Source organism: Diorhabda carinulata, chromosome 10 (assembly GCF_026250575.1).
Source record: "Diorhabda carinulata isolate Delta chromosome 10, icDioCari1.1, whole genome shotgun sequence".
NCBI lineage: Eukaryota > Metazoa > Arthropoda > Insecta > Coleoptera > Chrysomelidae > Diorhabda > Diorhabda carinulata.
The window spans coordinates 3,207,123-3,225,148 of NC_079469.1; the positions used below are offsets into that span (position 1 = coordinate 3,207,123).

Sequence of the window (18,026 nt, forward strand, 5' to 3'; positions counted from 1 at the left end):
AACGAATCACACGTCGAAATTATTTACGTGGCTGTAGCACAACGCCGTCTGACGCCAACGTAATGGCGGAGCGTTTAGTGCGAGAGCTTCGCAGTAGCTTTTATTTTCCCCGCGTAGTGTCTGCACGGAGCGATTGGAGGTTGAAAAAAAAATCGGCCCTCGTAACATGCATTAAATACAAAATTGTGAACCTCTACTACAAGCAGCTGAAACTAAACGACATTTTCATTAAATGCAAATATTGAAAACGACTTCTTTGAAATAATTAGCCAGATTTTTTTATGTGAACGGAATTACTTAAATTGTCGTGACACTGGATACGACGGTGGCTATTTAAGTTTTGAAATATGACAACACTAATGGAAATGTGTCAAATTTGACGTTGCCATCATAAAGTTTGACATTTTTAATGGTGAGTTGTTTAGAGACATTTGTAACCTTCATCTTGGTGCAAAAATGACTTTCGACGTGGATTAAACCAACAGATCAACTCGCTTCGATTGTTGGTGATGAAGCACCATCTCGAGCAGCCGTGTATCGCTGGTTTTTTGTATTCAATCGTGTTAGCACGTCGAGACAGGATGAATTTCTGAAGATTGTCCAAAATTCATGTCCAAAAAGTCATAACCAATACTACACCCTGGTACATCCTTCAAGTAAGTCCTTCAAGTGAAAATAGATAAATTATACTTGATGTAATGGTTAAAAATTCAAAATGGCGGCTATAACCCCCGGCTACCATCTTGTTAATATTTTCCACCATCTCGTTTGAATCATTTTAGAGCAAAATTTTTCAACACAAGGATCTACAACTAGTAGTTTCGAAGATATGCCAATTTTGAATTATCATTTGACTACCCTGTAGTATTGCAAAATTAAATTAGAAATTCAGCGTAATTTTTATAAATAATATATATATATAAAACAAGTTGTAATTTATACTAAAATAAATCAACAAATTCCAAGTTTTGCGGTCTCTTCACCGAAGTGTGAAATAATTGAAACAAATTTTGTCTCGGAATACTTTCTATACCTAATGTTTCTTCTTCTTTTACAGGTAAATGAATTGTCGTCACGAATTAACTAACTGTAAAAATTAGACGTGAGTATTAAAATCTAGTTAAACACATTCGTCTATAACAAAATTTTAAATTTATTATCTATACAAAACGTTTTAGAGCACGGATATCTTTTTGGAAAGATAATAATACACCTTTCAGGTAATACACCTGTCGGTCTTACTCAACTACAATAAGCAGTTAACCCCAAGACGCACAGGTACCAAGGTATTTTCAAACAGACAGAAAGCCGGTCGACTTCGAGATCCCCACATCTATTTAGAAGGCAATGACCACAAGATTTTCACCTAACGAAATGTTTTAAACGGTCTCCAGTTAATTCGTCTCAGTTTTTTTTTCTTATAAAAGTGGAATTAATAAACGTTACTAGTATTATTTATTATTCGATTCTTTGATTTTGAGGAAATGATTTGTTTAAAATATCGGTTTATTCATTTGGGACAACGAATTTATATTAAAACGTAACTAATAAAAATTTTTCATACCGTTTACATGTGCTCAAAATGGCACCCTTTAGATACACTCAACTTCTTTCTATATTTTAGCTAACGTATTTTGACAGCTGTCTAATACGGTACTTCCGCTCCACCATTGTTGTTGGGGGTGCGTTCCAACTCGTCACAATTTTTATTACGTCGAGATACGAGATTTCAGGTAAACGAAAAGGTTGTCCGAGATAATACAACTCGTGACGGATCTATTAAGTATTATTAGTATTACCAGGAATTTAGTACCTAATTCACTTTGTAATGTGGAAAATTCCAATATTAGAACCTAAAATTTCTGAATCCTTTGGGTAAGGTTACCCAAATTCACAATTTTTTAAATAATACTTACCGAGGAGAATAATGGACAATTATTTAACTAATGACTTAATTACATTTCAATCTAAATTGATTTAAAAACATCTTACATGTCACTTTTAAATACTGTCCGGAGTATTTTTTACAGTTGTGCACCATAAATGACGTTCACAATGAACTTTATATTCCATTAATATTTTGCGTTTAAAGGAAAAAACTTTTAACAATGTGAATAATTAAAATCCCGAGCTTCATCCGTCACGAGTTGTCTAATCTTCATGACAACCACGATCACGCGTTGGCACAATGTAATAGAAATACCTCTTCTGGTGCATCGGGCCACAAATGCCCAAAATCAAATTTCCCACTTGCAAAAATTGCTGTTCTTACCCACCCACGTTATCCGAAAAGGGAAAAAACCCCAAAAGTCCCCCAGGAAACTGCCCCGGTCACTCTGGAAAACCAAAAACCCCATACGACGTTTCCACCGACACCAAACTCGAAATTCTGGCAACTACAGTAATGAATGTCACTTTGTTTGAACAAGGCAAGCTACTGAGACATTGGGACTTGCAGATATTTCCAATAGCTTCACATTTACATTTGCTGGTCATACATTTGCTCCAACTTTCGATAGAAAGAAAGATAGATGTAAAAAAGGAAATTGGGCAGGAATAGGATGTCGTGGTTCCACAATATCAAAAATTGGACAGGAATAAGAACCAAAGGAGACTTGATTCATACCACCAGAGACAGGAGGCATTCTGAAGTTACCTACAGTACTACATTACACATAAAAAACTGGTTCCTGGTCAAACATTCGATTGATAGTTTTTTTTGCTTGCTAGCTTATAAAAATCGTCGTCGATTTTCTTGATAACTGTCAAGAGAATGTTTTTTTAATCGCCCCTTTCTCGAACAACCTCTGGAATTTTCACTTTGACTGTATTTCCAGCAAAACATGGGCTTTAGTATGTTTGAATGTCTCCTTCAACAGTATTTTTAACAAAAGAAAGGAACCAACATCTTTTATTATCTGGCTTTGTTGTCACATTGATGTAAAGTTTGTAGAACATTCGGGGAATCAAGTTTAATTTCCTAACGGCATACCGGGTGGATTTTATCGGGATACTGACGAAATTTTAGTGATTGCAGTTCAAATCTCTTAGAAGGTTTAACAACAATCACAGAAGTATGTAACACAAAACGCTTTCTGTTGCCCAGACGCCATTTTGACAAATACTGAATTGGGTGCGCTAGTGCTATCTAGCGGAAACCACGTAAAACTCCAGAGGTTCCTCTTTCTAATTGTATATTTTTCGATGACGTCAGATTCATAGTTTTATAGTTTCGATTTGTTTTTATACCGAATTATTTTTATCTAAATGCCCCGTATAACGTTACCTGTGTAGAATGTCAGGTAAAAAGTAGGTTGAATTAGTGAGCGTCCTCGTAGAGTAAAGGGTCAGTTTTATATCGGGGTCCTTCAACTGTAGAGACACTAGAACTTCTTTTTCTACCTAACCAGAACCAGTATGTGAACAAAAGCCACAAAAATGAAAAAAAAAGAAGAAGGAAATAACCAAATAACCGCTAAGGCCTGTCGTGACAGGTTACCGTTGTAAAAACCACATTGCGTGTTATTTGTAGGGGTTAGATTATCAACTTTATTAATCATTTGAGTTAGGGTGAAAAATGAATATATTTAACTCATGTTTTTTGAAAATAATTAGAAAATATGTGAGTATATGTTGTATAATGCGTAGGTATTCATAAGGGTAGGTTTTTAATTAATGAAATAAACATATTACAGCGGTGGGTATGATACCTATTTTAGGGGCAAATAAATTATATTTAGTATGTTGAAAGGGTTTTATTTATTTCACGAACCTTATTATTTGCAAATCATATAAAACAACAAAAAGCTTACCTATAGTCTCTGAAGATGACAACTTGGTTATCGAAACGCGCGTCAGACAGTGTAATTGGGAGTGTTGGTGTATAGTGGTGGTGTAAACAATTATTAATAAGAATATCAAACTCTATGTATAAATAAGTTTTTTTCAATACGACTCTATATTAATATTTACAGCTCTATGAAAGTAGCAGCGTCGAATTAGCAAAAGTCAATAAAAAATATGTAAAATTTTTAGCTTTTTGTTGCTATTTAGTTGCTGAAACTGCTAAATTTGTTGCTGCAAGTACAAGAAAAATGGATTGAAAATTTAGTTGTTAAATTAAACAATGTTCAAATGAGCCTAAAGAATAAGCAACAAAATCGATTTTTAATGTGGTCTTTTTGAAATAATTTTTAAACGGCTTCACTGATCGATTTCAAAACTTAACTCTAATCTCTTAACCTCAAAAAACCACGTCGATCGCCGCCAGTCCGGTCGAAATTAGTTGATATGTTTCTGAGTTATTCTTGGAGAAAGAAAATCGAAAATAGAGTTTTTTTTTAAACTTTCCGCTAAGAAAATTGAAAATTTTCAAAAATTTGGAATTTATTGTGTTTACCCCTTTTTTCGAAAATCGAGTTTCCCTCAGGTCTTGACGTTTTCAGGTCTTAGGAAGCTTCCGCGATGATGTCTGTATGTATGTAGGTTATAAGAGGGGGGAATCCTTTTAACGGATTCCAGGCATAGGTGGTACGCCTGGATATGTGAGACTCGACTTTGCGGCGCTAGTGCCCCTAAACCTCTTATCTTCTATCCTCTCATCCCCTGCGGACCCGCCTTTTAGGCATTACATCGCAGAGGGAGGAATTAGCTGTTGCTCTTCCTTCTGGTAGCTAAGATTTTATATCTTCTTTCTTCTAGTGGACGTCACTCGCTCTTCTTTGAATGGAACGCAGTTCCGTAAGGACTTCCGTGACAAACGAATTGATAGCGTTCCAGGCAGCTTCTGTTGACAGCATTTCTTCTACTATTGTCTCTGGCTGGATTCTCTTTTTTAGGATCGTCTCCAGCTCATCTCGTTGCGGATAGAATCGTGGGCAGTCAAAGAAAACGTGCTCTGCGTCTTCATTGATTCCTGGGCAGGATGGACACACCGGTGAATAATCATGCTTGAAGCGGTGAAGATATGTCCGAAAGCATCAATGTCCTGACAACATCTGCATAAGATAATAGTTGACCTCGCCATAACTCCGATTCAGCCAAACGTCGATCTTTGGTATGAGCCGGTATGTCCATCTTCCTTTTGTTGCGGCATCCCACTGCGATTGCCATCGTGTGATGCTGTTCTGCCGTTCTTAAGCTCTGAGTTCCTCGGCACTTAGTGTAGTTGACCTCTTTCGTTGGTAAAGGTTCCTTCTTTCCTCAGCTAAAACTCTGAGTGGCAAAGTTCCGGAAACGACACAGACTGCTTCCTCCAGTATTGTGCGGAAGGTGTATGTATGTATGTGACCCTCTTATAACTTTTGAATGGCTCGACCGATTCCATCGCGGTTGGAGCCATTCGAAAGGGCTTGACCAAACTTTGACTTTGAGTACAATTTGAACCGATTCGGACTTTAAATAATGTCAAAAAAAACTTTCTAAAAAAAATTTTATTGTCGAAAGAAAACCGAAAAATGTGTTTTGCTGATCGAAAAGATCGGCCGATTTTTAGTTTCCATTATGTTGTTTATTCTCTAGGCTCATTTGAACATTGTTCAATGTAACCACTAAATCTCCTCTCCATTTTTCGTGTAACAAGTAACGAGTTTGACTCTGCTACCTTAATAGAGCAGCAATTTACAGCTGAAAATATAGGAATTGCAGTAAGAAATGAGTTGTGATATAAACACTCCCATTCCAACAAAAATCTCTTTAGTTTTAAAAATAAACTGCTATCCACTTACACCAAAAACCAGTTTCACAAGTGAGTTTTTTCCCTCGATCTGCACAAGCTTCGGACCGCGTGCTTTGGTGAGTTGATTGAAAGTGAGGTTAAGGACATAACGTTGTCACATCTTGTCATCAAAATAAACAAATAATTACAATAAACTTATAAATAATATTATTTTAGTTACGACGTTTATTTTGCTGTACATTTTATTCACTGAGTATCTCAGATCACTTAAATGTGAATAGAAAGCACCCATTGTTTACAAAAATAATAAATATACGCATTAACGGCAAGGTATGTGTATAAAGAGGAAAATAATTCCACTATTTTTAGATTAATTGGTATACTTTCTATTGCAGATTCGCATCTACAAAGAAATGCAAAGATAATGATCTCACTAAATGCCTGCATGTGATGACGTATCTCACCCATGATTGCGTGTCAAATTTTTTATTTGTATCTATAAAAAACTTACACACCCACTCATAATATATTAAAGCAGTGGCGTGGGAAGTGTACGGAATATCAAAAAATTTGGTTATTAACCGCCGATCACCTTGAAATTTTAATATGTTGTACAGTTTTTTACACTGAACAATAATATATATATATATAGGGTGTCCCACGACAAAATACTTATAGTGAAATCATGAAAATTTCTACGTTTGGGTTTTCGGATACGATCTTTTTAACTAAAATATTTTCAAAGATGGCCGACTTCCTGTTTACCTAACCTAAAATAACCTAACCTTACGTTACGAGAAACTTCTTTTGAAAAAGAATTCAGCAGTATACTGCCGATAGTGCTACTTTCTCTTTTTCTGAGTGAGGTTAGGTTAGGTTAGGCTATGAACACCTCCTCCCTCTTTAATCTCTGATTTCTTAGACCTTTTGATGTATTAATGCATCTAAATGATCTTGATTTTAGGTCTCTTCTGTTTTAAAATTAGTTTTTTTAATAATTTTTAGAGGATAGATAAAATTTGACGTTTCGATTTTTCTTTAAGTATTTATCAAAATATGATATTGACACTGACAATTTGTTTATTTATATCAGGTGATCTATTGATTAATAATTGATAATTTTATATATTTTTATCACATAATATTTTGCTAAATTCTTCTTAACTTTCTAATCATTTTGAAAATTATATGAAGCTGCGCAGACGGTCTGAAAGCACTCGATAAGAAGACGAAAATTTGACCTCGGAGGAACTGAATAGAGAACTTATAGAACAAGGCGATATTGCTGTCAAAATGGCAAATAATTGGAGACATAGTTTTGTATTTTAAATCAAGAAAAACTATTTTAATAATTATGGGAATATAAAAAACTGAAAACTTTGGTTTCAGGGCGGTAAATGTTCATGAAAATGCACTCATTCACATATAACTTTTTTCTAAATAATCAAATGAAGTTGTTGTAATTTTTTCATAATCTACATAAAAAAACGAACAAATTAAAAAAGATTTATTCTATTTTTTGTTTAAAATATATTTTTTTGGCATTAAACATAAAAATATAAAATTTTGGAGTCATAAATATTAGTTTAAGTTACTTAACATTCAAGAATCATCAGTTGTACATAATTTTTTTTGTGAATATTCATTTTTTTTTGGTGTAGACCAAAGAAATAAGTATAATTTGACTATTTACATAAGTTTTATGTACTAAACATTATTATGTGATTTTTACTTTTCAAAATATTCGTTTATTTTTTAGTAAATTAACAAAAAAAACATATGAACTTCGTTTGATGATTGGCACAAAAGTTATGAACGATTATATTTCAAGAAGTGAATTTAAAGTCATAAAATCACATAAAATCTTCAACTGACATATTTCCTATATTTTTTTTTTAAGTAAATTTGCCGTAAAAACGAAGATTTTTAAAAAAGTTTATCGAAATAGGATGATTTTTCGATTTTCTAAATTGTTTATGATCACATTTAATGGCAGAAAACCATATGAAATCTTTAAGTGAGATAAAAAGTAAATAAACAAACATTTTTCAATTTTTTCTTTTTTCGAAATGATCGTTTTTTTGTATAGATTAACAGAAAAAATACATGAACTGCGTTTGATGTTTTGTAAAAAAGTTATGAACGATTATATCTCAAGAAGTGCATTTAAAGTCATAAAATCACATAAAATCTTCAACTGACATATTTCCTATATTTTTTTTAAGTAAATTTGCCGTAAAAACGAAGATTTTTAAAAAAGTTTATCGAAATAGGATGATTTTTCGATTTTCTAAATTGTTTATGATAACATTTAAAGGCAGAAAACCATATGAAATCTTTAAGTGAAATAAAAAGTAAATAAACAAACATTTTTCAATTTTTTCTTTTTTCGAAATGATCGTTTTTTTGTGTAGATTAACAAAAAAAAATACATGAACTGCGTTTGATGTTTTGTAAAAAAGTTATGAACGATTATATCTCAAGAAGTGCATTTAAAATCATAAAACCACATAAAATCTTCAACTGAGATATTTCCTATATTTTTTTTTAAATAAATTCGCCGTAAAAACAGAGATTTTTAAAAAAATTTATGGTAATTGGATGATTTTTCGATTTTCTAAATTATTTATGATAACATTTAAAGGCAGAAAACCATATGAAATCTTTAAAAAGAGATAAAAAGTAAATAAACAAACATTTTTCAATTTTTTCTTTTTTCGAAATGATCGTTTTTTTGTATAGATTAACAAAAAAATACATGAACTGCGTTTGATGTTTTGTAAAAAAGTTATGAACGATTATTTACCAAGAAGTGCATTTATGATCACATTCAAAGTTATAAAACTATATGAAATCTCCAGGTGAGATATTTCCCATATTTTTTACCATAAATCCGTCGTAAAAACGAAGATTTTAAACAAAAATTCATGGAAATCGGATGATTTTTCGATTTTCTATAGACAAAAAACGAGGGGACCGCGAAAGTATAAAATTACCGAAGAAACCATCGCAGGTATACCTCCAATCGACTTAATAATGAAAATACAAGTATTCCTGTATGATAACAAAGTAGAGGAATGAACTAAAGAAGCAGCAAAAAAAGATCCTTCCAGGTCTTTGAGGCTCTTCCTCGTCTACTTTTATTCTGCGGTTAATACATCAACGCTTTCTTCGGCCACATGTTCTGCTCCATCCTCACCACATGTCCGTACCAGAGCAACTATTCTACCTAACAGACCATGGACGTTTGAAGACTTACACTAAAAGGTTGAGACTTAGACAGGTGCTTATTCTGCATGAATATAGACGAAGTCGAACACCCATTTTGGTTTAGTACTAAATTGAGAGACATAAGGAATGAACTAGAAGAGGGTTTAGAGCTAACCATAAGAAATATAATTACTTTAATCTGGCAAAAAAGGGGATCATGTATCCATTTGCATAGAAAAAAAAATAGTGAAGATAAAATACACAAATTAAATTATTGAATTGGATTAAACGTAAAAAATAAACGGCATGATAATGATGTCACCTTATCAGAATGGTTCCACTATCATTACTATGGAAAAAGGAGGGGATTTGGTGGGTGGTTTAGCGTTTGGTGAGTCCCACACAACCAGATGTACAAGAAAGACTATTCGCGAGTATTGGGATGAATTACGCCACTCGTTTCGCTCGTGGTGGTGCAAAAATGATGATATCATATCAACAGCTCATTCAATGATAATTATTAATGTCAATAAAGTTTCTTGTAACTTTCTTGTTATGTAACTAGATTATTTAATAACAACTCTATTTATCGTGACGGATTTTACGCTACAAAATTTATTATTTACTGGACTAATTTATATAAAAAAATTTTTTTCCGAATATAGCGAGTTCACTGGCACTTTATTAACGGTATCTGATTTCATTGTTGAAGAAAATAATGAATTATAATTGAAATATTGCGAATTATGAATGAGATGTATTTAGTATTTTTTTATTCTTGATTTTTTACGAAAATTTAAATTTTACGGATACATAAACAATCAAATGTAATCGAAATTAATTTAATAACTTTTATATATTTCGAAAGTAGTATAAAAAAATGATTATAATATAATTATTATCATAAAATTGTAAAATTATATCAACATATAAATAAACGAAATAGAAAACGAACTACAACAAATATTAATGAAAAAAGTGACAGAAGACAGTGATAACAAAGAAGATGATATAAGTAAAAATGGTACAACACTAGAAAATGAAGAAAAATCGACGGAAGCGGAATGTAATGACATAATCAACGAACTAAAAAGCAATAAAGCAGGACCAGATGAAATGGTGGATGAACTAATAAAATATGGAAGGTACAAGATATTCAAGATCATAGAAAGAGTATGGGAAACGGAAGCAATGCCAAAAGAGTTGTCTACTGGATCGATTATTCCAATAATGAAGGGAGAAAACCCCAACAAGGTAGTGGAACCAGAAATTGGGAGATATCAAGGTTTGAGACAAGGAAAATCTAGTAGTTGCTTTTTATCGACTTCAAACAATCTGAGTAACAGGACAATTATAAAAGACGTGGAAAAACTACAAATATACCAAAAGTTGATACGATTTGTGAGAATAACTACACCAAATTCAGTTTGTGCAAGATACGAAAAATCTGGTAGTTCGTGACTGGAATAAACAAATGCAGGACAGAGAATAATAATCGAAGCTTAAACAAGCTGTAATTAAATAAGGATAAAATATATTAGTGTCTTTCTATGTCACAAAAAAGATCAATGATGATAAGTTTGACTGATAGATCTATCGAACTATAAGATCCTGAAAGGATAAACAGATACTACAATCAATCGAAGAACAAAACAGAAACCAAACATCAAAATATAAAACATTTTTCCTTTACAAAGTACAAGGACTTTCTCTATCGAAATATTGTGCCTTGTACTAATTGTGACGCTGTCTACATGGGACAGACATCTCAGTGTTTATAAAATAGATTAAAAGGTCATCAATGCGATAAAAAAAATAGAATTGCATTGACGAACCATGAAATATCAAAAAAATGTATTTAAGATGTAAGGACTAAATGAATTTCTATTTTTTTTAAACAGATACTTCAATCAATCGAAGAACAAAACAGAAACCAAACATCAAAATATAAAACATTTTTCCTTTACAAAGTACGAGGACTTTCCCTATCGAAATACTGTGCCTTGCACTAAATGTGACGCTGTCTACATGGGGCAGACATCTTAGTATTTAGAAAATAGATTAAAAGGTCATCAATGCGATAAAAAAATAGAATTGCATTAAGGAACCATGAAATATCAGAAAAACATATTTGAGATGTAAGGACTAAAAGAATTTCTATTTTTTTTAAACAGATACTTCAATCAATCGAAGAACAAAACAGAAACCAAACATCAAAATATAAAACATTTTTCCTTTACAAAGTACGAGGACTTTCCCTATCGAAATACTGTGCCTTGCACTAAATGTGACGCTGTCTACATGGGGCAGACATCTTAGTATTTAGAAAATAGATTAAAAGGTCATCAATGCGATAAAAAAAATAGAATTGCATTGACGAACCATGAAATATCAGAAAAACATATTTGAGATGTAAGGACTAAAAGAATTTCTATTTTTTTTAAACAGATACTACAATCAATCGAAGAACAAAACAGAAACCAAACATCAAAATATAAAACATTTTTCCTTTACAAAGTACAAGGACTTTCCCTATCGAAATACTGTGCCTTGCACTAAATGTGACGCTGTCTACATGGGGCAGACATCTTAGTATTTAGAAAATAGATTAAAAGGTCATCAATGCGATAAAAAAAATAGAATTGCATTGACGAACCATGAAATATCAGAAAAACATATTTGAGATGTAAGGACTAAAAGAATTTCTATTTTTTTTAAACAGATACTTCAATCAATCGAAGAACAAAACAGAAACCAAACATCAAAATATAAAACATTTTTCCTTTACAAAGTACGAGGACTTTCCCTATCGAAATACTGTGCCTTGCACTAAATGTGACGCTGTCTACATAGGGCAGACATCTTAGTATTTAGAAAATAGATTAAAAGGTCATCAATGCGATAAAAAAAATAGAATTGCATTGACGAACCATGAAATATCAGAAAAACATATTTGAGATGTAAGGACTAAAAGAATTTCTATTTTTTTTAAACAGATACTACAATCAATCGAAGAACAAAACAGAAACCAAACATCAAAATATAAAACATTTTTCCTTTACAAAGTACGAGGACTTTCCCTATCGAAATACTGTGCCTTGCACTAAATGTGACGCTGTCTACATGGGGCAGACATCTTAGTATTTAGAAAATAGATTAAAAGGTCATCAATGCGATAAAAAAATAGAATTGCATTAAGGAACCATGAAATATTAAAAAAACATTCTTGAGATGTAAGGACTAAAAGAATTTTTACTTAAATAAAAGTCGAAACGTCAAAATTTATCTTTCTTCCAAAAATTATTTTAAAAACTAATTCTAAAATAGGAGACATTGTATATTATCATAATTCAACTAAATATGGAATCAACTAAAGTCACAGTTACTTTAGAAGTTTTTGGAATGATCTAAAATTTGGTTAGAGTGTGATTTTTTTCGACTTTATTAAAGAATTCTAATTAAATACGATATTTTCTACGAATTTCTATCTACGGACAACTGGTGCAACGAAATTCAAATTTTATTTTTATAATGTAGGATATTATTCAATTTAAATGTTGTTTACCGCCCTGTAGGATCCTCAATTATCTAGCAGCGGACGCATCGCGTCTAGCCGGAGATATAATAACCGTTAAAATTTTAAATTCAAACTAGTGGATGAGAAAAGAGAAAAAAAAAAGACTCACTCTATTCGCCCTTTTAATGAAGTAAGTTTCGTGAGCAACTTTGTTTAATTGGAAGTGTCAAACGAGCCGTAAAAGGAATCGGGGTTGAAAACAAACATGGCCGAATGATTTTCTTCAGGTTAAACGGCGATAAAACGTTGGTTTGTTTTCAAAGAATACGAAACAGAGAATTAACTCATCATTAATATTTGATTATAGAGCAATTTCGAGTTATCCCAATAGCTAATTCGATCTGATAATTAGATCAGTAAAAAGTTGGCCCTGGTTACTCGAGTAGAGATAAATACGAATTTAAACAACGTCGCCCTTATCCTCATAGTTGTCCGGAAGGGTTTCGATCAGATCTGGCACGCCGGACTCGTTAGAAAGCTTCTGGTTATCCGATTATAAAATTAATGTATTCAAATCCTACTGACAGCTGCTTTAGTGTCAAAGTTTGTTCCTCATTCCTCATCCAAACTATTTACCTCATTACTGGCGTTCCACAATGCTCCATAGTAGTCTTCATTCCATTATTTTTATATCCCGTGACCTCTTGGAAAAGGTGGCACTAAAAACTACCGTTTTTCAATGTCGAATTCCGAACTTTCCTACACAAATTCTCGAATTGGTGTAGGAGATGGAGGGTGCCACCTCAAATTTCCCACTTAAAGGAGTGAGGTTCACTCTTTGGACATAGTACGGAGACGAGACTGCTTCATTAAGGTCTTGAAAGGAACGCACCCTTTTACCTTACTTCATACTTATAAACCCTACATTTGTCCTATAATCGAATAAAGAGCAAACTTCTACTGCATCTTATCTGCAATTCCTTTGTCAAGAACATTCTTTTTACCCACCTGGATCACTACTAAACGGCCCCTTTCTCCCCATGCCGAAAAAGAAACTTCCTTCGCTGCTAGCGACGATCTACGAAATTTCTCCTTGTAAATCGTGAATGTTGTAGCTTTTCTACGGTTTCCTGTAAACTGGTGAACCAGTTTACCAGCTAAATGGTCAACGGAATAAATGAAAACAATCACATTTTCCGTATGTTTTCTTTCTATTCCTTATTTTACTATTCTATATCCGCCACAGCTTCAGTTCCGCAGTTCTACAGAAATTCTTCATAATAAATTTCATGAAAAAGCGGTTTCAGCACATAAATATTACTAATAACTGAAATGCAAGGTCGATAAAATTTTGTGTAATGCCTTTTCACACATAAAATAATATTGATTCGAAATAAAAATCTAAATGGCCCATAGTATACTGATAAAATAGATTTAGTACTGATTGAACCAGTAAAAATATGAATTTTTTCAAAAGGAAAACACTAATCGTTAATATAACAACCTATATATAGGGTGTCCCACAATATTTTTAACTAAAATATTTTCAAAGATGGTTCTACCGATGGTAACTTTGTTATTTTACATAAAACCTCCTATATATTAATACATTTTTTAAATCTACGTAAAATTTTAGTATACGTTTGTCGAAAAAAACATACTTTTTGAGTTATTAATTTTTTTGTAAAAAATTTGACCGTTGCAGACCCTTATAAATTATTTTTTTACGAGGATACCCTTAAAGATATGAAAATGTTTTCTGTTCGATTGCTTTTAGCAAAGTCAGACGTATTTGAATCTATGTTGAAAATTTTTCTATTTTATACAGGATGTGTATAAAAAGTGTTCAAAGTTTAACTTCATAAATATCAAATTTCTTTATTTTTTTATATAGAACCACCCGAATTTTTCTATTTTAATGCTTCCAGGGGTAAAAAATAAGACAAGTTCATGTATTTTCCTATACTTAAACCATAAAATAAAATTTAGACTACACCTGCATATCTAAAAATTTATAGAAAACATTTAATATCTGGATAGCGGTAAGATTTATGTATAGGAAAGTATACATAAATTTTCCTTATTTTTTATTCCTGAATGCATTAAAGTAGAAAAAACGGGGTGGTTTCATTTAAAAAAATGAAGAAATTTGATATTTATGAAGTTGAACTTTGAACACTCTTTATACACACCCTGTATAAAATGGAAAAATTTTCAACATAGATTCAAATACGTCTAACGTTGTTAAAAGCGACCAAACAGAAATCATTTTAATATCTTTAAGGGTATCTTCGTAAAAAAATAATTTATAAGGGTTTGCAACGGTCAAATTTTTTACAAAAAAATTAAAACTCAAAAAGTATGCATTTTTCGAAAAAAGTTTTTATAAAAAAGTATATTAAAATTTTTCGTAGATTTCAAAAATGTATTGATATACAGGGTGTTCTATGTAAAATAACAAAGTTACCATCTTTGAAAATATTTTAGTTAAAGTAAGTATTTTATTTAAAGTATAAGTATTTTGCCATATAAACAGATAGTTCCAACTCGTAATTGGACATCCTGTATAAAAGGAGTTATAATAATTAATCAAAGGATATATGTAATTCTGAAATTATTGGAGCCAGCTCTAATAGATAGATCGTTTAGTTGGCGCCGCCAAGCTTGCGATCAAAATTACACCCCATACAAACATAAAAAAGCCTTAGGGATAATAAAATGTTCTTGTTTTCGAAAACTTTCACCTGATTATTTAAGAGTTGTTTATCTTTTACATACTTAATTTTACGACTCTCCTCGTAAAAGGAAACTTCCCATACACGATAACGTTAACTATTTTATTCGATAAAAAAAGAAAGATCAAGACTGTAGTGATCTATTTACTATTCAATACTTGAACTTCCCGTAAAAAAAGATCCCTTTCAAACCCTTTTTAATTCGACTTCAATAGTCCAGTCGGTATAGAAATCCTTTTAACTGTAAATCAACTTTTTCTCAAAAATGGTAGCCAGTGAAAATTGGGTAGCACTTTATAATATTATTACAAACATATTGATATCAATTTAGACATTAAAATGCTTGAGACTGTTCAAAATCCACCTCTACGAACAGCTACAGGCGATTAGAAGCATCCATAAGCTTTCACCTCAAAAATCTATATCTTTCTAAAATTTCTAGAAGTAAAAACACTAAACTGAATATAAATTTTGCTTTTTCATAAAAAATAATCAAACCCCGCTACCCTAAAACAAATACCAACCTCAATAAGTCAAAATAGAAACTACTACTACAACCTGATTGAAAAGTCGTTTTTAAAAGAAATCGAAAAGTGTACAGCCACCTCAATATTCTCATAAGTAGCTTGAAAATAACTTAAAGCCTTAATGATTGTTTAAATGTTTAAAATTATAACGGGGATCGATAAAAAAATAGATGAAATATATTGGAAGTCTTTGTTAAGTAGACTTTCAAGTCAGGACAGTACTTCGAATTGGTTAACCACCCACCGTATCGGCCAGACTTTTGTCTATGTAACCAAAAAGCTTTACTTGTAAGGGAGATATTTCGAACAGACGAAGACTTTATCGCCTAAACGTCTTTATTGAGAAGGGAGAAGGCAATTTTTATTTGAAAAGGGTTAATAAGGATACAAAATACTAAAAAGGAGACTTTCTCGAAAAATGAAAATGTTTTTTCAAAAAACTTTTACATCTTTAATATTAATCATTATATTTGTATACGTTTATTTGTCATGTTCGGTGAATTTCGGTAAATTTTCGGTGGATTAAAAGCTTATTCATGAGTAATGGTTTACCCAGGATGTGCAGAAGTACCTGGTCTAGGTGACATTGCTCCAAAATTATTGCTTAGCAGAGTTCAAACGCAGTGGTCGGCCAAATGAGATGACGACTCGAAAACTGTTGAAGAAAATCCACAAAAAGGTACTAGATGATGTAGACTGAAAGAAAGACATCGTAGACATTTCAAAAAGTGCTGTACATCGCATATTAACTGGAAATTTGGATATGAGAAAGCTGGACGCAAGATGGGTGCCGCATTTGCTCACAATGGAACAAAAACAGCGTCGTGAAGATGTTGGATCTATCACTTCACACCCAAAACAAAAGATCAATCAAAACAATGGACTGAAGAGGGAGAACCTGGTTCCAAAAAAGGCAAAGACCGTTCAATTTGCAGGGAAGATCATAATTTTCATTGATTATTTTGAAAAAAGGAAACACTATTAATGGCGAGTATTATGTAATGTGTCAGCGAAAAAATCAAGCAAAAACGACAACATTTGGCTAAAAACAAAGTGTTGTTTCATCAAGACAATACAACAGCTCACAAATGCCTTGTTGCAATGGGCAAAATTAAAGATTTGAACTTTGATTTGCTACTTCATCCACCTTATTCGCCAGATTTAACTTCCTCGGACTATTTTCTGTTTCCATACTTGAATAAAAAGCTTGGTGGTAGACTAGGGACAGGAGAACGTTTTTCATCAGGGAGAGTCTTATAAGTTGAATTATACTATTGGACAAGAGAGAAAGAGCATCAGTTTACCATTCTCTATCTTTCACTATTCGCCATTGAAATAAAAAATAATTTTTCTTTACCTTTTCCAATTAGGAATGTATATCCAATCAGAATCAAGTAGAGAGAGATAGAGATTGTTTTGCCGATGTTCTTTATCTTTCTATCTCTATCTTGTTTATGATATAAACAATCACTTTCACATCATTCGACGTCATGATACAGATTGGTACAACAATGTTGTTTCTGTCTCTGTCAAGAGTTCGATTTCCCATACCTTTCTCTGTCCATCTTTAATATCAACTCTGTGGAAATATATGAACAGAAAATATGTTTTTATATATTAATGATTATTAAAAAAAAATTTGGTAATTTTATACTTTCGCAGTCCCCTCGTTTTTTGGCTATAGAAAATCGGAAAATCATCCGATTTCGATGAATTTTTTTTTAAATCTTCGTTTTTATGGCGGATTTACGAAAATAATTATGGGAATATAAAAAAATGGTTTCAGGGCTCTAAATGTTCAGGAAAATGCACTCATTTACGTATAATTGTTGATAACTTGTTTTCAAATAATCAAATGAAGTTGTTATATTTTTTTTCATGATCTACACAACAAAACGAACAAATTGAAAAAAAAAATATACAAAAATGTTGATTTATTATGTTTTTACAATTAAAAATAATAAAAATTTATCTTAAAATTGACTTTTTCTCCCATATAATCGTTTTTATATATGAATAAAAAAATTCTCAAAATCACTTATTGTAATCAAGTGTACAATATCAAAAGTTAACTTTGAAAAGCAAATCAAATGTGAACAATTTTTAACACAGCCCCCTCTAATCTAACCTAACTTAACCTAACCTAACCTGACCTAACCTAATTGAACCAATATAAGTTTTCATTTGGTTTTATTCCCATAATTTTTTTCGTAAATCCGCCGTGAAAACGAAGATTCAAAACAAAAATTCATCGAAATCGGTTGATTATTCGATTTTCTATAGTCAAAAAACGAGGGGACCGCGAAAATATAAAATTACAAACAATTAAATTTGTAAAGTACAAGTAAACAATATTTGAT

At 31.9% G+C, this 18,026-nt stretch overlaps 1 protein-coding gene and 1 long non-coding RNA gene across 3 annotated transcripts in view; both read left to right on the top strand.

Moving 5' to 3' along the window:
- LOC130899149 (fasciclin-3) overlaps positions 1–18,026 on the top strand; it is a 285,955-nt gene that overhangs the window by 11,884 nt on the left and 256,045 nt on the right. The gene's annotated exons all lie outside the window — the stretch shown is intronic.
- Positions 439–5,734, top strand: LOC130899150 (uncharacterized). The gene is made up of 3 exons (XR_009059974.1): positions 439–656; positions 1,058–1,102; positions 1,179–5,734. It is a non-coding gene; the product is annotated as an uncharacterized LOC130899150 (long non-coding RNA).